The sequence below is a fragment of the Oxyura jamaicensis genome, chromosome 20 (genome assembly GCF_011077185.1).
Source record: "Oxyura jamaicensis isolate SHBP4307 breed ruddy duck chromosome 20, BPBGC_Ojam_1.0, whole genome shotgun sequence".
Taxonomy (NCBI): Eukaryota; Metazoa; Chordata; class Aves; order Anseriformes; family Anatidae; genus Oxyura; species Oxyura jamaicensis.
The window spans coordinates 10,184,842-10,208,343 of record NC_048912.1 but is presented as its reverse complement, the minus strand read 5'-3'; the positions used below and the strand labels follow the sequence as shown (position 1 = coordinate 10,208,343).

The following is a 23,502-nucleotide window of genomic DNA, read 5'->3' as shown; positions in this document are numbered from 1 at the left end:
AAGATCCTCCAGGCAGCTGTGGAGCAGCAGCTCAGGGGAACAGGCTGATAAACCTGGGCACAGGCATCCTCATTGTGATGGGAGTCGCACCCCGAGCCCTCAAGCTGCCTGCAGCCCTGGGGTGCCCATTGGTTCTGGGCTACTCTGTCAGATGCACTATGTATGTGGATGCACATTTCTTCTTTGAACATTTTAGGAGTTTGTGCACATTCCTATGCCCACAGTTAAGCTGAAGTCGGGGTCCTGTTGGTGAAGATGATGATTTGTTTGGGGATGGAGGGATGAACAACTATTTCCTTCAGCATGATGGATTGCTTCCCATCTCTGTTTCGAACTACCGAGTAATCACAGCCAACGAAAGACTTTGTTTCATTCATCTAATGCTTTAACGTGACTGATAATATTACCCAGTAACATACAGCATTCGTGTCAGTGAAGAAAGATTTCACTTGTCTGAAATTGCACTGACAAATATCTGCTTGCTCGTACGAAGGTGAGGTTTGTGCACATACTTGTGCTTTAATTTCAGTTTGCCATGCGCAGGCAAATGTAATGCCTACGTGAGCTCTCGTGTATCCCGCAGTCCTGACAGCAGCGGGTGGGCACCATCCTCCCTGCCTCTGCTTCTGCAGGAGAGGAGCACTCGGTGCGGGTTTTGGTTCCCACGTCCTCAGCTTTTCAAACTGTGATGAGGGAAATAAATATGGGTGCTTGGAGAGAGCTGGCTGTCCAAATGGCCTGTTGTTGTTTTTTTCCTTTTCTTACCAGTTGCTAAGAAATGTCTGAAGGAAGCTGTCAAGCACACGTCTGTTGTGTTACTTTCCATATAAATGGCTGCTGGGGCTGCGAGAGGCAGCTGCCAGCAGGTCGGAGCAGCAGTGTCCCGGGTGCAACCAACAACGACTTCCAAATAGACAGGGAGGTATTTGTGACATGGGCACTCCTGGGCATGGCCTGCGCTGGAATGCATCACTGGAGACTTTCTCTCCCCTTGAAAGGGGCTCTTCTGGCTACCACACTTGGTTCCCTTTGTTGCACCAGCTCTTAGCCATCGTTTCAAAGCTCCGCACTGGGAAATGATCCAGCCGGCAATTCTGAAACCGGCCAGGTTTCAGAAGAGATATCATGAGGTGGTGGCAACCTGGGCAGGGAATCCCAAAGGCTTGGAAATCCTCTGCCCAGTGCTCCGGAGCAAAGGACCAGAATCTCCTCCATCAAAACATCAAGCAGGATATCCCATGGGTATGTTTTGCACCCCAGAACACCACGGGGACAGCAGATGTCTCACCTTGTGGTGAAGTTCCCAGTGCCCCAAAGCAGGGATTTCACCTGCTCAAAACTCGGGTTGTTTCTAGGTACCAAATATAGTGTGATTTCTGGTGGCTTTGTTCTTTTCTGCACTTCTTAATCTGTGGGTGAGGTTTGTGACACCAGGCTGCCAGCTTTCAGCAGCAGCATCCCAGAAATGCTGGTTAATCACAGGTTTATTAGCTTATAGCCTTAAGCAAACCTGAAATCATTAACAGTCCATTTGTTGGGCTAATGACTCTTTTTTGCTAGATGTATAATTTAATATATGGTAACTTTCATGCTTAATTATGCTCTTCAAAGCTTCTTTTGAAGGAATTTATTATATTGCTTGCATTTATTTTAAAGTGTTGGGAGCTGGCTGGCTTTGCTTCCCCACTACTCCATGTTAAAATCTAGATAGGTAATTTAAGAAGATTTTAATTTAGATATGGGTATTTCCTCCTTTGCTTGTTCTTTCAATATTTTTATCTTGGACTGTTTGAAAAATAAATAATGCTAAATTACCAAGATGTTTAAAATGGCATCGTTTTATGCCTCATTGTAACTTGCTACATTGTTTTGGACAAGACGTAAACCCAAAGCCCTGATCAAGAGGGCCCATTGTGCCAGCAGTTTCCAGATGAATGCAAGTCTTGATCTCAGTGTCCTGGCCGCATTCCAGCCTGGTTCACATTTTACTCAGCGGCAAGTTCCACTTCTGTTCTTGCTAACCTCAGTGGGAACAGAAACAGGCCACTGTAAAGTGCTGTTAATCCCACGTGCCATTTGCATGCAGCACTTGTAAAGCATTCTGGGATCAATTTGGATGAAAGAGGCTATGCATGTAAGATGTTTTTCATTGGCATCCCAAATCCATTACTATATCAATGAAAGAAGGTTATGACTTTGTCAGTCGTGATGATTTTTTTGAGCTAGGCAGCTGATTGAGGATAATACTGAATTTGGTTTTCTTTCTGTGAGCTCTAGTGTCCCTTCATGGAGATTAAAAATTTCCCAGTACTGTTTTCAGCTTCACAGAGCAAGCAAAAGATAATCTCCTGCTTGGATATACTCACACTATTGCGATCCACTAATAGGATCGCCGTACAGTTTTGACTTAACAGGCACTGGGAGAAGATAATCCTGTTTATTCGGTCATCCAAAACACTGATGATCTGAGATAATCAGTGGGCTGAGAGCAGGGGAGGAGGGATGCATGAGGTTCTCTGCCTGGATTATTCATCTGGTCAGATGTTTAGTGCTGGGGAATGGGCTGATCTCATTACTGCAGCACCGACAGAGCAAGGGAGGGTACCTAAAACCTCCTCACAGCACAAGCCAAAGAGAAGCCAAACAGATAAAATAATAGCATTTGTTAGAGTCTAGTCCAGATGTTGTACTTAACAATTTTAGACTGTTCTTTTTGCAACAGAGTTAATATTGAAAGACTGATATAAGTGTCCAGCTTGCCAGGTTGGGTTCTTTCTATGAAGTGCTTTGGCTACTATGTGGCAGGGATTGTGTGGTAAATCGCTATCATACAACTAATGGCATTTTTGCTAGACATAAGACGTTACATTCTCATAGGAGGTTGGATATTTGTATGTGATATTAGATCTCTGTGAATGTAGGAGCACATTCAGCAAATCTCTTCCCCAGAATTATAATCTGCAGGGTATTTACCCTAGTGAGCCAGAGAGAGGCCTTGAAACTGGGGGTTACAGAATCATTTGAGATGTTAGTGAACTCTCAGATGGTTTTCTTTCTCTGTGATTATGATCATTAAAGCTTTATATGACTTCCCATTAATTTATTGTCCCAGATTATTATGAGAGGTCTTATCTTCTATTTTATCTCGCCCAGTGTGCATATTTACCAGTCAGTGCTTTCCTGTTGCAGATATTTTTGTGTTGGTAACATTAACTCTTAGAGCTGACACCATGGATTAACTTCAAATAGTGATGTTGCCTTGTACGCCTTATTTTACGATCTCTGAGCTGTCCCAGGCCAGATGACAGGTTTATAGTTTGGGAAGCCAGTAGCAATGGCTGAGCAAGTTGCTCACAAGCCTTTATAACTAATGCACTGTAGCTAGGTGCTGAGACCAACTCTTCACCATGGTGACACTTGCAAATATTGAACACATGTAAAATGATTCACGGGCCCCAGTATAATGCTTACTTTAATTAATATTTTACAAGAAGCTAGCTGTATTTAACTTTCCAAACTTGAATGGATATGGGGACATGATCCAAAGGACAGAATGTTGCTATGTAAAATTTATAGGCACTCAGATGTCTGTGTGCTTGTTTTTAAATTTATATGTTTGTTTGTTTGCTTATTTATTTATTTCTCTCTCTCTGCTGGCAGGTTTTCAGGGCCCTGCAGCTGGCTCATGTGGATTTTTTTGTGTGTGTAGTTGAATGATGAGCTCTGAAAAGTGGTGTTCTTGCTCTCCTGCCTTCCCCCCTTCTTTTGCTTCCAAGTAAAGTCAGTACTGCGGGGCTGTGCTCCTCCTGAAGGTGCTGTAGGTGCAGAGAGCACCATGCTGTGGCACGGTGCTGCTGGGAGGTGCACAGCCCCGCGTTCTGTCTGCTGAAGGCACCACTGATGCATCCCAACCATCAGACCCTTCAGGCTGAAGATTTAACTGCATTCCCCTGAAGTAATTACACATGTTGGACAAGGAACACCAGATTCTTTACTACAGTTGGCAAGAAAGAAAGGATATGTTGTGTTAGTTGCAGACTTCTGGGGTTCTGTGTATCTCTTCTAAAGAGACAGCATGAGTTAACCAAGATTAACAAGCCTTCTGGCACTGGCCATAAGTGGTTTTGCAAATGCATGAGAAGTCTTGCAGCATTTGCGAACTGGAAATGACCGATCTTACTCAACGGGTTAACGTGGTTTTGCTAGGTGACAGCAGTTCTGAAATCAGCCCCCAGGGAGCAGTAAAGCGGTACGGGCTTGGTTTGCTTTCCCCAGTCCCTGCAGGGACAGCCCGGTTTGCCCTCTGCTCACGCCTCTGTAGGTGCAGGCCGTGCACCCACACGGCTGCACCTCAGCCATGTCCCTGGGGGCTCTGGGCAGCCCATTCGCGCTGTCCTCATCCCACCCTGCCCCTGATCTTCTGGCCAAGTGATGCGCATTCACCAGCTGAGTGATGCCAAGCTTCCCTGCCCCATCACACAGCTGCCTTTGTGACACCAGAATGGGCGTCTCCTAGAGGTGGGCTGGCTGAGGCCGGCACTGGGAAGTGATGCTGGAGATGTTGGTCAGGGAAGGCTGTGCTCACAAGAGGTCCTTTGTAATGCTCCATTGCCTGTTTCTTTGGAGGTACTTTGGATGGGAAATCTGAACAGTCAGGGCAGCAACAGGTTCCTGAAAAACTTTTGTAGGAAATTGGCCTCAAGGCTGTACTTCAGAAGTGGACAGCTGTGGTGAGTTATTGCAGATTTCCACGCACTTTAAGTGGAATTCATTGCACCTAAGGATGAAGCTACAGACTCCCTAACAGCTTCACCTAGTAGAGAATGCATCAACCCACTACCTAGGTGGTGGTTACACCATCCTTAGAAGTGGTCGTATCCGGGTGCTTTCCCCTAGTTATGTCCTAACAAGGTGAGATCTCTCTTCACATTCATAGCCGTGGTCTCTTACAGCAACAACACAATGACCATCAGGAAGGATTCTTGTGAATGCATGGCTTTACAACCTGGAAATCACCAGAAAAAAACTGTTTCTCAGTTCTTAGGTTTATATATAAATTTCCCTTTTACAACTAAGATTTCCTTTTGTAATTTTTTCAGCAGTAACTGTATGCAAACAAACATTACCAGATCTTTTAGACTCGTGAGCATTATCCTGCAAGACACAGAATCACAGAATCACAGAATTTCTAGGTTGGAAGAGACCTCAAGATCATCGAGTCCAACCTCTAACCTAACACTAACAATCCCCACTAAACCATATCCCTAAGCTCTACATCTAAACGTCTTTTGAAGACTTCCAGGGATGGTGACTCCACCACCTCCCTGGGCAGCCTGTTCCAATGCCTCACAACCCTTTCAGTAAAGAAGCTCTTCCTAACATCTAACCTAAAACTCCCCTGGCGCAACTTTAGCCCATTCCCCCTCGTCCTGTCACCAGGCACGTGGGAGAACAGGCCAACCCCCACCTCTCTACAGCCTCCTTTAAGGTATCTGTAGAGAGCGATAAGGTCGCCCCTGAGCCTCCTCTTCTCCAGGCTGAATAAGCCCAGCTCCTTCAGCCGCTCCTCGTAGGACTTGTTCTCCAGGCCCCTCACCAGCTTTGTCGCCCTTCTTTGGACCCGCTCAAGCACCTCGATGTCCTTCTTGTAGCGAGGGGCCCAAAACTGAACACAGTACTCGAGGTGCGGCCTCACCAGAGCCGAGTACAGGGGGACGATCACCTCCCTAGCCCTGCTGGTCACACTATTTCTGATACAAGCCAGGATGCCGTTGGCCTTCTTGGCCACCTGAGCACACTGCTGGCTCATATTCAGCCGACTGTCCACTATCACTCCCAGGTCCTTCTCCGCCTGGCAGCTCTCCAACCACTCATCTCCCAGCCTGTAGCTCTGCTTGGGGTTATTACGCCCCAGGTGCAGGACCCGGCACTTGGCCTTGTTGAACTTCATGCAGTTGACCTCAGCCCATCGGTGCAGCCTATCCAGATCCTCCTGCAGAGCCTTCCTACCCTCGAGCAGATCGACACTCGCACCTAACCTGGTGTCATCTGCAAACTTACTGAGGGTGCACTCAATGCCCTCGTCCAGATCATTGATGAAGATGTTAAAGAGGACCGGCCCCAGCACCACACAGGAAAGAAATGGCCCATCGTACTCCTGTTAGTTGCAGGGCTCAGAGAAGTGCCCGTTAGTCTGTGTGTCCCAACCCCTTCATATAAAACTGAGAGCAACGGAGTCACTGACAGCACTTCTATTTGTCAAATTGAATCCTGCAGAGAAGAAAATAAAATAATAAATTCCTCTTCACACTAGCATAAAATACCTTTATAATGCTGAAACTATCTGGATTTACTCCATTGTGGTTTTCTTTGCATGTTTGGTTTCTGCATTTCTTTCCGCTTGCTATTAGTATTCCATTTTCAGTTGTGTTTTTTTTTTCTTTCCAAGTCTGAAATATAGCATGATGTTACAAATTTTGGCCCATGACAGATTGAGTACTATGTTTATTTGTTTAGATAAAATCTCTTTCCTTCCAAGTCTATTTTAAATGCCGTGGAAACGTTCTCTTAGTCCTGAGGTTTTCTTTGTCATTGTTAGTTATTAAATGCTCAAAGTCAGCCGTGACTGGGCCATCCTTCGCAGGAGGCATCCTCCACAGTCCAGGGGTGGCTTCGGGAGGTCATGAGGGCACAAGGGAGAGGATAGGAAGAGGACAAATAAGACCTTCTCCTAGATGATTTGGAAGGTTTCTTTTATTTTGAAATGTGCAATGCCAGAAGTAACCACGAGGCAGGAGCTGAAAGCCCAAACTGAAGACTGGCCCAGCCCAGTGTCAGCGGACAGCCTCTGGTGAGTTTTGTTTCTTCCCCTGTCCTCAGGATGGGAAATATGCCATGATTGAAAACCATTGTGTCATTAACTGTCCCCTTATATGAAGCAGGCAGCTGAGTGACTGACCTCATCTGCTAGAACAAGTGTTTTTGTGTTGGCCAAAGTTCAAATCAATCAAAAGGTTGAGCTTGTTTAAGGGTGATTATCAGCGCAATGAGTGATAAGAGGGGATGGCTCAGGAAGCTCATTCCCAGCCACAGGAACAGAGCCAGCCTGGCTGCAGGAAAGACTCCAGATAGCACAAACCCTGCAAAACAGCGACAGACATAAAATTGAGGGCTGAGCCTTCGTGTGCTGAAGATGGCTGGACGGGAATCCCAGGAAATTCAGCAGAAGAAATCTGGGCCCTGGCGAATAGGGCTGTGGGTAATTCTGACAAGGCCTGGTTAGGAGTTGAGTCCTGGTTTCTTTAATTTGGCGGGGTTTTTAGTTGATTGGTGAAATGGCTAGGTAGAGGAAAATGTGATTTTCCTTAGCTGAAAGGTCTCTCTTGTGAAGAAGAAAATAAGAGGTTTTGTTTGTTAAGTTTGCTCATTGCATAGCAGCTCTCTGAAATGGCAGCTCTCAGACAGCATCGTTATCAGCATGGAAAGAATGGTTAAAGAGAGATGTGCAAAACTCCTGGTCAGTGAGAAAAGTCCAAGGAAAGCTGAATCTGCCTGAAAACCAGCTTTAAGAGGATGCTTATCTTCTTTGGGAGGGATGGGAGCAGAGAGGAACCTAGCAGATCGCTCAGCTGTGAGTGGAGCAGATGTTTCTCACACACTAGCAGAGGCAGAATTTATCCCTGCCAGTGTTTTCCTCCATGCACAGGGAGAACATGGGCCCTGCAGAAACCCGACCTCCTGGCTGTTCGTGGGCTGCCCAGAACCTCCTCCGAGATTAGTTCCACCCTTTGCACTGGCTGCTGCTTCTCTGGCCGTCTAATGGCTCTACTTTAAACAAACAAACCAAAAAAAGGGGGGGGAGAGAGAGGTAGTGAGGATTCTTGGAGGATGTTTCAGCCATTTGAATTATGATGGGGGACATTACTGGGGAGCTGGAAAGCCCAGGGCACACAGCCACACTTTCGTAAGCTTGCAAGGGATGGATTTTTTTTTTTATTTTTATTTTTTTGGTCAAAGAAAGCATTTTCTAAGGGCCAACTGCAGAAAAAAAGTCTCTGGCCTTGGCAGAATTCCCTGTTACTTACACAGCCAGGATTTCCTCTGCTCCAGCTCTTGTGTGACCCATGTTCTCAACACATCCAGGGCCAAATGACGATCTTTTGACTCTGGGTTGAATCTGACCCCTTTTTTTTGTGTGGAAAAGATGCGAGAAATTCTGTGGGCTGATGAAGAAAGATGGTACTGGGAATGAAGAAAGGTGGCCTGGGTTTCGGGCCTGGCATGAAGAGGAAGGAAGGGCTGAGGACCAGGACACAGATCTGCTCCAGGGCACAGATCTGCTCCAGCATTGCTTGTTAGATCTGATGGGAAGGGGGGGCTCCGGAGAGGATCAGGCCAAAGTTCTCTGCAGCCCAGCTCCAGCTGCTGCTGTCAAACTGCTCAGCACGGGAGGCAGGAGGGTGCCTGCACGTCCTGTCCCTCCAGCCTCAGAGATTAGATCTACTCTGCTTTTTACTAGCCTTCAACTTCAAAACCAGTACCAGCGGCAACACTGCCACAGAGATTTTTTTTTTCTGATTTCTGATTCATGAAAACAGATGTGCCTCTGCTTTTTTTGAGCTCATTTGAATGTGTACAATGCACTTCTAGCTTTGCAAAATCATCAGTTACCAGATGTCTTTTAAATTGTTGTACTTTAGACAGAGGTTAAAACTATGTCAAAACAGCACTGATAAGAATTTACATCACACCTAAAATACAGTATGATTTCCTTTAGCTTTTTCCAATGAAAAATTCTCCTCTCATGGAAATTTTATGGCTCACAAAAGATTTGCCACCCACCCTTCACTATGCTTTCAGTCCTGGATTTACTGATAAATGCTTTTAATAATTACCAGTGCCTCTGTACCTCTTTCTGACAGACATCTCATCTCTCTGACAGCAGAGAAAAGGCCCATTGTAACTGGAATTAGGGCGGTATCCTGGTGGAAAGCACCCACAGTTGTACAGTCTGGGTCCACATTCAGATCTTCTCCCATGCCTGAAGTTGTTCGTAAGCAGAATTTTGGCCTGGGCCCAGTTTTGAACTCAGGTTAGCCGGAGGAGCGGGGATGCTCAGAGTTCCTGGGGTACAGGAGGGTTTGGGGTCCTGTGGGGCTGGGAGGGAGCTGTGAACGTTGAAAGCATGGGCAGGTTGGGCTGTGGCTGCCTTCTTGACTCTGCTCTCCAGGGTCTCATCCAGCCTCAGCACCAGCTGCCAAAATCTCATACCAAGCAGCTATTTTGGGATAAAGCAACACCGCGCGTTACTTTAGAGATGTTTGGAGATAGACTTAATAAAGTCAACTAATAAGGTTTGACAAGCTGAAGATTAGAAAGAGCCATTCTGAACATCTGCCCTGGCCTCAGACTAAGAGGCTAAACGGGGACATGCACTGTCCCGGGGCCAGGATGCCCTCTCCTGGGATGGCAGGGGCTGCATGGGTGGCTCACCGATTTGCAAAGCAGTCTGTGAACTGTGCCCTGTGAGGGCAAACCAGCACGGATAACCCAGCAATGGTCGTTTGCCTTACAAAAATAAAAATAAGAAGGGAAGAAAAAAGCCAGCTCCCAAGTGCAGTGTTTCAGGAGCTGCGAGCAGCACACTCTGTGCAGCAGGCGCAGGGCAGCCGGCTGGGGGGGTGACTCCAGCAGTTGTCAGGTGTAAATCATCCTGTCCCCAAAGCAGCAGGCTCACGTGGCTCACACCCGTCCCGACAGCGAGCCGCGGGGAGCAGGGACGGAGGGGCCCTGCCGTGGTCCTGAGCTCTGCAGGATCAGCAGGGCCACATTTCTTCCAGCTCCGCTTGTCACCAGCACAAGGGCTGCAGAGCACAGCTGCTAATTGCTTGGGGCTTTTTGCTGCTGTTGGTGGTTGTTATTGTTTTGGTTTGGTTATTTTTTTTTCCCTTTTTTTGTCATAGGGCCAGCCCAGAATAGAATCATGAGATCGGTGTTTATAACCTCCCAAATAATCCATACGCTGTTTTTAGTGCTGACACTGTGCATGAAAGGCTGTGTCACCACCGTGCTCATGTTTCCATGTGACACCGAAGCTTGCTGTTTTTTCCCATTTCATAACTAATAAGTGAAATGAGTTTGACAGCCTTGGTTTAAGCTTTAGCTGGTTGGTTCCCATGTCACAGACAGGCTCGGTTAGCAAGAAATTTTTGTCAGAGGAGAATTACAGTTCAGCCTTGAAATGTGCTAGCAGCCTCTGCAAAGTTTTAAATTTTTGACCAAAGTTAGATTAAGCTGACAGAAAGTGTGATGTTTGACGTACACTGTCTATTTATCTTTTCATTCTGACCAAAAATACGTAGAGTGGAAGTAGTGTGTGCCTCATTTGCATCCAAGCAGAGAACAGTTGAGCTCCTCTAAAGAAAAGAGTAAACACTACACTTTAAATATTTTTAAAATGTTTTCAATTCGCTGCATCTCTCCCTATATGTCTATATTAGATATATATGTATATATAACCTTTAAAGAAAAAAGAATTATTCATTTTCAAGGTGCAGGAAAAGATTATTTCACTGGTAATAAGAAAAAACTGTCAGCTCTCCCACAGCAATCATTCCTAGCTCCAAGTTCCAGCCTGAATACAGATGGAGCTTTGATTTTATCACAATTTTGCAATGAGTTTGTGCTCTATATCCTGCTGTTAATCCTGCGGTGGAAATCAGCTCCTCGTAACACCTGGTGCCAAGACACAGCCGTGTGCCTGACCCGAGCACAGCTGACTGCACTTAGAGAAAATGCAGCCTCGTGGTCTGGAAGCGGGCAAGTCATCGCCAGGCAGTTTCTCCAGCCGAGATCCTGCCTTGGTGTGAAATCACTGCCCGGCCCCGCCGCCCTGGGCTGCCCTCCTGGGTCCATTTCAGCCCAGCTATTTATTCGAGCTCCGTTTGTCTGTGCTCGTTGGGGACCGCTCCTCCCCTCTGGGCACGCAGCAAGAGGAGCTGTTTTTAGACAATGTTTTCAGTTATAGTTTCCAGCAGGATGAGCTATCTCGCAGCACAGCTCGAATGAGGGAGGAACAGCATGTGAAATACAGCAGCTTCTGGGGTCAGATGAGGAGCAAGTGCCTGCAGGGCAGGGAGCCCCGGGCTGCTCCACGAGCCCCCCAGCGTGTCGGCTCCGGGTCCTGGGCTTCGTCAGGGTGATGCTGTTTACTGAGCCTCCCTGCCGGGCTTTGGCTAGGCAGGGAGCATGAATGCTGTAGGAACTGAAGTTGAATGTAAACTCCAAATGTTTTTGTCCTCTTTGCTGACTTTCTGCTGCCAGGTCTTGTTCTGTCTTTGCGCTGCGTTTTCCAGAAGCTGAATGGAAGGCTTAGGGGGTTTTGGAGGGGCTTTTTGGGGAAGTGTTTATTGCACGTATGCTTTAGATCTGAAGGGACCCTGAGTCTGACCTCTGGTATATAACACGGAGTATTGAATTTCACGCACTTAACTCCCACAGTTTGTCCAAGATCTCCTGACTGACCACAGTGCTTTCCGAAGGGAAAAAAATGTTCTTAAAAAAAGAAAATAGACTCTTTTTTTTTTCTTTTTTTCTTTTTTTTTCTTTTTTTCTTTTTTTTTCAGCCAGCTCAACATTGTAGAAATGCTTCTTATTCCTAAAAACATGCCAATAGCTAGGAGTCACAGCGATTTTCAGGAAAGCTCTCGGACAGAGCTCCCGAGCCGAGGCTCTCCCTGCCTTCCCCACCATCCCGTTGCCCTCCCCACACTGCACCCTGCATAGAGCTCATCTGCTCTCCTGGTCCTCTGCTGGGGAAAGGTCGTATATTCCTCACCACCCCCAAAGAATTCAAATTGGTGCTCTTTGTATCTGCCTGTTACAAAATTTAGTTTCCAGTCTACCATTTTTAAAGGCCAAAAATGAGGATCATTGTCCCAGGCATCTTTTTGCCGTATCTGTAGCAGACTATGAGGGAAAGCTAATGGGAGCCTTTAAGAGATAAATGAAAACAATGTTTACAAGGTTGGACCTATGCCCTTTTATAGTACAATTTTGTTTTTTGTGGCCATGGCTTGAGGACATTAAACAAGCTAAGGGGGCAAAGGGAGGGAAAGGTACCCAGTTGGGGTACCTCTGGAAATGGAGATCATTTGACCCAGCTCAGCAGCAATGGGATTAATCTGCCCATGCCCTACTTTTGGATGGGAAATTGCCAGCTCAAAATATGTATTTATGATTTCATACAGATATCTGCAACGAAGTATGAGCCATCACTATCGCTTCTCTGCAGCACAAACCCAGTGGTGCTGGGCATCCCACCACCGCAGAGAAAAAAGCTGTCCCTACCACAAAGAGGTTTCAAACTCATAAAGTAATTACTTATCTTCGGCCATTAATTTCCCTTTTTGTTTTTGCAGTACCCACTTAATTTTCATTCTCTCCTAGACTCCCAAAATGTAATGCCAAATAAATGATTTTAAATAACCTCCTGAGATAGGGAGGACTGCGATGGAGATAGTGCCACTGGGCACTGACATGCCTGAGGCAATGGAAGATTGGGAAATTCATGTGGGGCATGCAGAGATCTGGAAAGCTGCAACATGGCCTTTCCAAAATGACACAGCCAAAGATATTCTAGAGATTATCCTCTGAAAACTCAGTGGTCAAGGGCTTAATGACTTTTGAACAGAGGTCAAATGTCTGCTTATTATCAATCACCTATTGCCAGTTTAACTGCAGTAATGAAAGCTTCTTGATAAAAGCTGCCTTATCGTCCGGAACTTAGATACCCAGCCTAATGTGCTTCAGCGAGGCTCAAGGAAATGCCCCTTTTTGCCAACACAAGAGACGATGTGTCGCTTTCATGCTGCTGAATTAGGCTGAGTCAAATGGTCAGTCAAGAAAGAAGCGATTTCTTTCACCTTTTGGTGTTAAATGACTGCTTTATCCTTGTGCCAGGAAGGATCCTGGCTGCTGTGCAAGGGTTTTGGGCCCCAGCACATACACCTTGCTGGTCACTTGCAGTCGCCTGCCCTGCAGCAGCACAGGGCAGGCCCAGGGTACCCTGAGGGGGGCACGCAGGGGAGGCCGTACATCTGCCACAGTCACTTAGCTCCCTGGAGAAAATGGGTTGGAAATGGTATTTAAAGTTGTTGATTGAGATTTTTACGGATTTATTACCTGTTTTTTTTTTGTTCCCTGTTTGGCTGCCTGCTCCCCTTCCATCTGCCAGCTCTGTAATCCACCTCCTCTTATCTCAGCACAGTTTTCTCCACCTCTTGCTCATTTTCATTTTATTGCCTAGCTAATCTCATCCTCCTGCTTTTCCTGACGCTGCTCCCCCCTCCCCATCTGTGGAGATTAAATCACTGCTCCTTTTGTTTGGTGCCGCTCAAAATTCCCTCATTTCACTCAGGCTTTGGGATGCTTCCAGGCACTTTTGCTGTTGTTGCACACATCCGTTTTCCTGGCACAAAGAGGCCCGTCAGCATCTGATGGAAGCTTTAGTGAGTCCTCGTTTCAACCAGTTCTCAGAGATGTCCTGAATCTGAAATGGAGCTGAGCTCAGTCTGGGACATACACAGTGTAGCAGAGGCAGCTATACGCATCTGGTTGCTACAGGAACATCAGTGGGGTGCTCGGGGCAGCTCTGTAGGGAGAGCCTGGCACCTGAGTATTAAGAAAAAAATAATCTAGATCCAAGGCATGGGATAGAAAATCTCCAAGCTGCCAAAATGCAAAGCTTGCAACTGGGTGTCAGTAATTCCCTGTCTACCCATCCTGGGAAATTGCCAGGAAGTTTTCAACCTGGCCACCCCAATGTGTTGTCATCCTCTCTGTAGCAACAGCAGTGTCTGCACCCAGCCCTTTCCCTCATCGTCCCTCCAGAAAAAAACAAAAACAAAAACAAACAAACAAAAAAAAACCACTAAAACCCAACTCATGGTCAGCCTAAAGTAGCATTCCCCTAGAATATGCACTGTAGGAAGCGAAATATGTACATGATACTTGAACCTATGTTTTCCCAAAAAAATTCAGATGTAGAGAAAAACAAGGTTATGGATGGCACCAAACTGATAAAAACCAAAATGCAACCAAAATGTCATTACTCAAAATTTGATAGAAGTAGCACAGAAATGAACCTGGCAAAGGGAGTCATAAAAAAATGAATGAAAAACTCTCAGCTCTTCCAGGAAAAATGGATTAATAGCTCTAATGAGGCTGAGGTAGTTGTGGAGTGGCTTCCCATATTGCTAATGATGCTAATGATGTGTGAGTGTAGTCAACCCATCATCCTTGTATACAGCGTCTAGTGCCATGCCAGTACTCGTGGCCTCAAAACTCCCTCATTGTAGTTCACCTTCTGAGAGTTGCTGAGGGTTTTAGCTTGACCACTCTCTGGTCAAGAGTGTGAAATGCATCCAGGTTTGGCGTCATACCTGCAGGAATGTCCTGCCCAAACCTCCTGTTGGTTGTGTCCCACCCAGGCCCTCCACTTGCGTGACTTTACAAGTCCACTGACTTCAGGGATCAGTTCTATCAGAACTGGAACCAGAAGAACTGAGACAACTTCAAAATTGCTTACAGGTGGGGGATCACATCCTCTTACTGGACTCAGCAGAAAGCCTCTCCTCGCAGCTGCCAGTCTGCTGCTCCCCCAGCTGTGAGCACCCAAGTGTGTTTGCTGCCATGAGCTGGACCAGAGCAAGACCTAAAGTCTAGCTTCAGATAACCCCCATTTGAGTGCATGGGAGATATTCCCCTAAGTGAGGACTGCAGCTGTTTGGCCATAACGACTGAGTTCAGGTATTTATTTTTAATCTGTTTTGTTTTTATCTCTTGCCTTAATTCTCAACTTGCAATGCCAACCGTGAAGCATTTGCTACAACCCCCTTCACTGCTTTTGTCTGCCAAAGTGTTTTAAATAAGTTTAAAGAGTACAAGAGCTAAAAAAAAAAAAAAAAAAAAAAGGCAGCTTAAGATAAAAGCCAGCAGCATGCTTTTAAAAATAGACCGGCCAGCCCTGCGAGAGGTGCCGAGTAAATGGGTGCTCAGGAGGGGAACAGAGTGGGCTGAAGAGACTCTGTTTAAACAGAAGGTAAATAAGTGGCAGGGGGAGCTGCAGTTCATTTTGTTCCCTTACGTGTTGCTGAGATAATGCAACATATCTTCAGGCAGGCCTGTTCTAAAAATGGATGCAGCTCTTGGGTTTCACCGGGTGACACTCGGGCTGCGGCTCTCATACAGATCCTCTGAAGCATCTGCAGGGCGAGGGCATGCCAGTGAAATGCACACAGAGGCATTTGGTGTTTCAGACCTGCCACAGTACTCGGGGCTCAGCACTGGTACTTTGTGAAGAAGATGACTTTGCAGTGAAGGATGGATGTCTTTGTGTTACTCTGAGGTGCCTGATGTAGAAAGGGCTGCATGGACATCCCTGGGGTCAGGCAGCATCTTGTTTAAATTCTTTGCTGCTGTGGTTGACCTATAAGAACAGCAATCTTCTGACAGTGACAATGGCATTTGGTTAGTAATTTAGGTTTTAATTGTCCTGCCCAGTGAGTAATTTCACAGAAGCAGGGTTTGGGATTGAAGTTGGTTTAATATAACAAAACAATTGTCTTGAAAGCCTCCTTGGTATTTTAATGGTGTTCTTCGGATTAAATATACATGAGAAGCTGAGAGGATGTGTAAACCTAGCAGGAAATACAAGGGACCAAGAGAAAGACTCAAAACCTCGCCCAGACTCCAAGCTGCTATGCAAACCTGTGAGCCCCTGGCTCCCTATGGACAGGGCAGACAAGCCACAGCCCAGGGAGCACCACTCAGTGCGCCTCTTCTGCCGCTCCAGGATGTCTGTCTTATTATCTCTCTGCTTACTCTCCTCTCTCCTTCCTAGTTTTGCTCAGCTCAGCTGTGACAAGGATGAGTGTTTGTTGCCCTTTGGTGGCTGATCACCCAGCTCTGTATCTTCTCTGCTCCCTAGGAGACTGCATTTGAATTGAGCACATGTTGCTCACTGGCACAGATAATTCTCCATTTCTTGCCTAAATAAGTCTTCTCAGACTGTCCCTGTCCTATAAACAGCAAATTCAGGAGAGAAAGGACAGCAGTGCTCCTTGGCCAAACCATGGTAAGCTGTTGCGTCCTCATTCCTGCGGTTTATTATTCCAATCTGTTCCGAAGAGGCAGAGCCTTCCTCCTGGGAATAGTGTTCCCCTCTAGCGTTAGTGCCTGTTGGGCAAATTATTGCCTACAAGGTTAATTATCTGTAGAAAATGAGCTAGAACACTTGGGTGTAATGAATCATACTCAATCATTACTTTTGAGGAGTGACAAGCTAAATTCATGCATGTTTTGAGCTTGTTTTAGTGTGATGCATTTTGCTGTTTTTCTGCTTTCATTTCTAGATGTTGGGAAGTAAAGCAACACGTCCTGAGTCTGTAAGCTCTTGTAATGTTTGATTATGCAAAGTTTAATCTCTCCCCCAAGTTCCTGAGCTTAGTGTCCCTCAGAAGGAACAGCAGGTCCTTTGGAATCAGTATGCTTGTCCCCACCTTCACCAGATGTAATAAAACACTATTATGAAAACAGAAAAATTCTCCCAAGCTACAAAAAAAAAAATATTGTGTTGTCCTAGTACTATGAGTGTTGTTGTTACCTGGCACTTCTGAATGAGCGGTAGCACCCTCATCTAGGAAAGTACTGACGTAGAATAAATGATGGATCCATCTCCCATACCAAAGGAGCCTACTGGCAGCAAGACTCATCAGATCCTTTAAGTTCCTACTGTTCCCAGAAGCATCTCTGGAGGTTTTGTGTGGAATTAGACCTATCAAACTATTAAGCTTAAGAGGTAGATAGGCTTCATAACCCTTGTAAAGTAAGCACAGGCCAGCTACTCCTACCTGGAAGATGGTTTCTGGAACAGGGATCAAGATGAGATGAAGGACACTGTGTAAAGGAGGATTTTGATGAAAAGAACTTGTTCGTAGTCTGCTTCAAGAATCATTGTGCATCCATGGGGGAGTTGAAGCCTTGACACCACTCTTGTGTTTGTTTATTTATTTATTTATTTTATTATTATTATTTTTGTCTGTGTGTGGCACCAAGGTTCAGCTGGTTCAAGGTTTGGGGAGCTGCCAACAGTAGGACGATTTCAGTTCACAGCATTTCTTTTAAATAGATTGGTGGTTACAGGACAGTGAGTGGGACTGCTGCAATATTTATGGTCTTTGCCTGCTTGTGGCCTCTGAAATTGCTTGACTGGAGAGATCTGACAAAACTTTGTCTCTTGAAGGTGCACATTGGTGTCAGCCCAGACTGTAACTATTGCTTCTGTCCCCACTGCCAGAAGACATCGGTCTCATTCATGGAACAAAGAGCACTTAGAGTTATCAGAGACAAACATATATATGTCAGACAGACATATACTATTGCTTCTAATTATAAGTCAGAAACTAATACAGGTTGGGACCAAATTAGTCTATTTGCCCCCATGTTTTCACAGTTGCACTGACTGCAGCTCAGAGGGTTATGTTCTGAGCTGTTACCTACTCATACTGGACTTGTCTCGGCTGATGTGGTTGCTCCTAGCGTGATCGGGTGCTGCCTCCCTCTTACCAAGTGCTATAAAATACATCATTCTAACACAAAGTGGAAAATTCTCCTTAGGGTGTGCAGCTCTTACAGGAGGCAGGCAGTGGGGGTGGCTGCTTATAGACCTGGCCCTACACTTTCAGATGTGAATTCATACAGAACATCTTCTGTGAAAGCAGCTATTCTTGCTCCTGCCAAACTGCCGTGAAGACCCACACAATGATGTTAATTGTAAGCCACAAGCAGGCTCTTATCTTCAAATTGTTTTTCTCTAACAATTTTGAGAAGAGCTCGGCATGTTCTCAGTAGGAGCTGATAGATGCTGAGCACTTCTGAAACCCTGCCAATTTCATTTTGGTTCCTAAATGGGAACTGAGTGCTTTTGAGCATATGATCCTAAGGGTGCATTTTATAACACTGCAGCTCTGTCCGTATCATTTCTTTCCTTTACTGCTGTCCCCAGAGTGCTCCCAGCAGTGGCAATAACACTAGCAGCACCAGGCTAGTCTAGGCTTGAGTGATGTCTCACTTATTATGTCGTCCCAGGCAACACCGAATGGAATTAAATGGCAGCAGTTAAAAGGCGGGTGCCTGCCAGCATCCTGTCTGCAGTAGGGTCCCTCCCCATCACTGCCATCAGCAGTACAGATACAACTTAAATGGCTGTAATGGATTTTATATATGCATGCATATATATAAAAACAGAGCTCTAATGCAAATTCTGCCTTCTTTTTCAGAGTATTTCATCCTGTGTTTCAGGCTATATATATACACTGTATTTGACGATGCTCAGTGTCTCAATTTCAGGATTCAGACCTCCTTTCTTGGAGCAGAAATCATGGATATTTTTTAGAGCTTATGGGGATGAGGAAAGGGAAAGATAGGCCTTTATCTGAAGCTTTTCCAGCAGAGTTAATGTGTGGAAGGCATCTGTTTTGGTCCTGTGAGGCTGACATCTTCTCCCAGCAGACTTGGCAGCAAGAGGAAGAGCCACATGTCAGAAAATCTGGGGGCCCACGCACTGTGGACAAAAGTATGGCAAAGAGTTTAAACATCAGCAACTGGAGTGCTGTTGGAGGGCTGGCTAAAAGCGATTAGCCTAGCGCTCTGGAATGTGGAGCTTCAATAGCCGCTCCAGAAAGATCTGCAGCCCCATTGACTTTCGCAGCGTCAGTAAAGAGCCCTTGCACGCTGGCTTTTGCCAGTCTGAATGGATGAACGTGTGGGGCAGTGTGTGCAGGGATCACAGAGCTCGCTGCTCTGTCTGCTCACAGGGGCATTACGCACCATGCCCCACATGCTTGGGGTTTTTCCTTTGCTCCAGAAACATCTGACACCCCAATGACTCAGGTGGCTAACAGGGTGCTCATGCATTGTCAGGAACCCCCCCTGACAGTCTTTATCAGTGTTAGGACATAACCTTGTTGTTTGTTTGCACTGGGCCAAAGCAACAGGAGCGTTATTTGGCTGTGAGCTGACTATTGTTAGCTGGTGGCAGTGTGGGGCTGGGTGTTTGTGTTACTGCTGCCTAGGTTTTGGTCTCGTTGGGAATGCACCCAGCAGGACTGAGCACGTCTCTGCGGTCAGCTTCACTTGATTCGTTTCCTGTTCTTTTTTTTTTTTTTTTTTTTTTCCTTCCGATTTCTAGGTAGATAAAGTGTGGAATCAAATAAAAATAAAGCTGGGTAGAAGCTGTGCCTTATGTGAACACATGCATTTTTAGTTGAGGTGGGAAAAGAATGGACTCATTCAAGCCCTCATTTAGGCCAGGGAATTCCCTAGCTTTTGTCTAAATATGGCATGCAAGAGCAGAGCACAGGCAACGCAATACTTCACTGAGTATTGTTTAAAAGGGTGTTTGGCACCATTCAGCAAGTAGGATTCTTGTAAAAACATGGCACAAGGAGTTGTTTGACAGATTTTGACATAGCAAAGTCTTTACAAGAGGTGGAAAAAAATAAAAGAATGAAAAGAGAGAAACTACAGCATGCATAAAGCCGAAAGCATGCTCTCTGCCCAGGCAGAAGGTAGAATAAAAGGAACTTAGCATCGACTCCTGTCCTGCATGGTACATGGGTCTGATTGCATTAGTGACCAATGGCACTGAGTTTAAAACATTGCCTGTGCTCAATCATTCATAGAGAAATGATGGTGATAATGAAGTGAGAGCTGGGGAAGATGCTGCTATTGCTTGAATCCCCTGACCAGAGCCTACTACAGGCTTTCCTGCTTGTATTGGCCTGTCCTCTGCTGTGCTGGTGTTGCTGTGAGTGTTTCACCCTCTAGGTAGTGGCACGTCACCACCAGATCTCTGGGTGCAATGCTCAGTACCATGCAATCCCTTGGGTTTGGTAGTTTTTTTTCCCTTTTTGCAAGCTCATGCTGAGTTGCCGTGACTGTGAATACCTCTCACAGCAGTAAGCAATGATTCGTGCCTGGAAGAAAGCCCATCTCCCACTGCTTCAGCCACGTCTGCAGACACTGGGAGTCCTTCAGAGCACAAAGGCCTGTACACATCTCAGCAATGGAGAATTTTGTCTCCAAAATCTCCAGTCTGCTCTTGAAGCATGGCCATGACGTCCATGTGTTTTGAGGGAAGGAAAACTTCTCTGGGATTCAGACCACTTCTGAAGGCCTCAGGCACCCACAGCTTGTTTGGTGGCTGACACCAGCTACCCAACAGCTCATGTGGCTTGTGCAGAGAAGGCCTCGGCTCAGCCTTTGCTGTGTAAAGTGAAGCCCTTCCCTGAACCCATCTCAAACACAGCCTCTACACTCGATCACAGCTGTAGTTTCCTCCTGACGGATATAAGACACCCTTCCCCAGGTTGGTTGGCTGGATGGTGCAATGTAAGCTAGGATGGCAGAGGACACAAGTACATCATTATTAGCAGATAACCTCCGGTGGTTTTGTAGTTCCTGAAATGCAAGGGCTAAATTCTGTTCTGCTGCACTAGTAATGTCCAAAGTGAATCAATTAGCTTCTCTGAATTTGTAGTAGTGTAACTGAATGCTGTTCCCTGAGAGCTGCACAGCTGTCTGGCATGGGGCTGGAACTAGAAGGTCTAAAATGGTTCTGCCAACAGGAAGCACATCATATGTTTTAATGTGTTGCCCATCAGATACACTCAGTAGCAAAGCAACAAAGCCCAAGAATTTCTGGGTCACCATAGCAAAACTCAGGAGAGTGAGGGCACAGGAGCTCTCCCACACCCTTTCTGAGCATTTTGGTTGATGCCGTTAATTGCAGAGGAGCTGCTGCAAATACTTCTGAAAGCAAATATTTGATGTCCCCATCCAGTAGAAAATAAGTGGGAGAACCAACCGCCTGCATGCTCACCTGGTCATCTCAAAAAAGCCAAGCAAGGGCTGAGAATAAATAGCAACGACTCCTGAGCTTTTGTAGGCAGCTTGTCTGAAACAAGAGCTGTGCAGAGAGCAAACACCACCTGCGCAGGAGGAGCCACGCGCAGGCCTAACAAAGGCAGCAGGGGCTGGTGGGCAGCGAATGTTTGTGCAGCCGTTGGTCTCCAGGGAGGGGCTGCTGGCAGAAGCGGGAGGAAGATGTTATCTCCATTAGCCCATGCTAATGCCATGCTAACGCAAGGAGCAGAACAGCCAGTGCCCTGCTTCCTGGGGAGTCGGCGAGAGCCACAGACGCCTGGTGTCCCGCAGCAGGAGCCGTGCATCAAAGCACCAGGGCAGCATCCTGAGAGGGTCTGATCCTTGTACAGGTGGCCACCAGCAGGTCTGCCTCACTCCCAGCACCCTACATTCCGCCATTTCCCCACAGAATGAGCAGCCAGCTGAGCTGCTCCTTCCCAAGAGCAGGCTGAGGTATGTGGATTGAGATTATGCTTGATAAACCCAAAACATAAGAAGGGCTGCAGGGCTTTTATTAGAAGCTTCTGGACTGTTCCTACCACAGCGTTACACCCAGCCTGGGAAAAAGGGCTGATGGGTCAGGCCACAGGTCCCATGGATTTCCCCGGGAGGCTGTTGGCAGTCTATAATGTGAGCATCTTTGTTTCACACCTCTATCCATTGCAGTGTGAATGCTGCTAAGGAAACCAGCACCACATTGCCCGAGCTGTGAAGGGAAATAGTATGTTCTTTGCATGCTCTGGTTGGGCATACACACATCCCAGATACCCATTGGGTGAGTGATCTGCTTTTGGATGCTGGATTTTTTTTCTTTTTCTTCCTTTTTTTTTTTTTTTTTTTTTTTTTTTGAGCTTTCTGAATATAAACTTAGGATTCATCAAATGGAAATGATCTCATCGCATTACAGATGAATTACAGATTTGCTTTCCTGGGAAACTAAACTTCTGGTATAATCATGGGAAAGTCTCACCTTCCCTTTTTTATTTTCCCTTAACCAAGTCTCTATTGAAATTAGCTTGGCAGGCTAGCAGCTCAGAAGCTAAGAGACAAAAGACAACCCTTTGTTACTATTAGTTTTTTTTAACCTCATGATTTGCTTACCAACCTTGTGATTTTGGGGACATGGCATGTGATTTTTGAATATCTAATGATATAGAACCAAATACATACAGAAGGCAGGCCCTCTCATAATGTGGAGCTGACATTTTACCAACACAGTAGTCTGTTTGTCCCACTGCCAAAATAAAAAATAAAGAAGCAAAGCCCAATAATTAATTATTGCTCTATCTCTTGTTTTCTTTGAGACACAACGCTTTCTGTACATGCTTACTCTTTTTCTGCCTCTTACAAATTCTTTGCACAACTGGAAACTCGGCTCAGCAAATCCAATACAATACCACTATAGTAGAGCAAGGAACAACTTGGCTCCTCTTCAAAGGGAGCTTTTATCAAGTGTTTGGTGTGATGTGACAAAGCAGGGAAGTGTGCCACGGATGTGATGCTTCCAAATCTCCCCCTTCTACCTTGATTAAACTTGAAAGCGATTACCCTCGCCAGGGTGATGAACCCTACCAATGTGCATCTTGTTTACAGCTGCACTGAGCTTTTAATGCCTTTTCCTGTTTCTGACAAAACACGCTTCTGCTCTATGCCCTGAATAAAATCCCATTTAAAATATCAGGTTTCCAGGTTTTCTGCTGCTAGAGACACTGAAACGAGGAAGCTGTGCTCGAGGCTGGCAGTGTGGCCTACATGGGCCTGCACTGCTGGTGGGTCGAGTCGTACCTGGGCCCATGCAGACCTGCAACACAGCAGAGCAGTGGTGAGGCAGGTGGACCAGGGCCTGAAAAGGTTGGCTTTTCTTGTGCTGACGACAAGAATAAGCCGTCTGGTGTGAGCAGGCTCCAGGCACCGCTGCAAATTCCTTATGAAAGTTTCAAGGCAGTTACCCTTCTTGTTTTATTTTGTGTCTTTCCCTCTCACTCTAGCTTCCATTTTATTCCTTTGTTTGATAAATGTCGGTGATTGGACCAAAGCCTTATTTTTACGAAAAAACAAACACCAAAAAAACTTCTCATATTTCGGCAGAAATATACTTGGCAAAACGTTTTTATTTTACCACTTTCCCAGTTACCTGTATCAGTCACTTTATGAATTGTACTTAACTACTTTTGCTTGAAAATATGCTCTCTTTTTTCTACTTTTCTTTTATTATTTTTTTCCTCACAAGAACCAGGCCTGTTTCCACAGAAACTCAGAGAAACTTTAACAGGGAAAAAGCACATCAGCACCCTGTGAAATTTCCATGTTTGGCTTTGAATCTGTCAGATTATGTGGAGAAAAAAAATGTTGCGAATTTTCCAGTTCAGTGACTTTGTAGTTTGGTGTTCTTGCTCTGCAGTGTTGGTAGACAGCACTGCGGGACAAGGGGTTTTCTCCCTGTTTTTCCCTCCTCTGCCCTGCGTTAGATCCAGCTGGCCCCATCCCATCGCTCCGTGCCCAGGCAGCCAACTGGCC

At 45.9% G+C, this 23,502-nt stretch overlaps 1 long non-coding RNA gene across 1 annotated transcript; it reads right to left on the bottom strand.

The window, feature by feature from the left end:
• Window positions 1–8,609: 8,609 nt before the first annotated feature.
• LOC118176618 lies at window positions 8,610–21,795 on the bottom strand. The gene is made up of 2 exons (XR_004755492.1): window positions 16,911–21,795; window positions 8,610–13,671 (listed from the first exon to the last, which is right to left on the bottom strand). It is a non-coding gene; the product is annotated as an uncharacterized LOC118176618 (long non-coding RNA).
• Between the last annotated feature and the right edge of the window lie 1,707 nt (window positions 21,796–23,502).